The following is a 309-nucleotide window of genomic DNA, read 5'->3' on the forward strand; positions in this document are numbered from 1 at the left end:
CTGCAGTGCGGCAGCACGGCGGGGCGAGGAAGCCGCCTTTGCCCACCTCTCGCAGCCCTCAGGCGGGGCGATCCTCCGGGGCGGCTGGGCCAGGTGCCAAAATTCAAATAATCCTCAAGTGCCGCAAACATTGAGTCTCTTCTCCCCGGCCCCCGCTCCCCACCCCGCGGCTGGGGCTTTGCCAGTCCCCACGGGGCTGGAGCGCGGCGCTCCCCTGCCCTTGACCGGCCTCCCCACCATGTCGGGGGACGCAGCCGCACACGCACAGCTCAGGGACGGCCTGGGAGGCAGGGGGGGGGGCGCCCCTTC

This window comes from Phaethon lepturus, unplaced genomic scaffold, assembly GCF_000687285.1.
Source record: "Phaethon lepturus isolate BGI_N335 unplaced genomic scaffold, ASM68728v1 scaffold7174, whole genome shotgun sequence".
NCBI classification, from domain to species: domain Eukaryota; kingdom Metazoa; phylum Chordata; class Aves; order Phaethontiformes; family Phaethontidae; genus Phaethon; species Phaethon lepturus.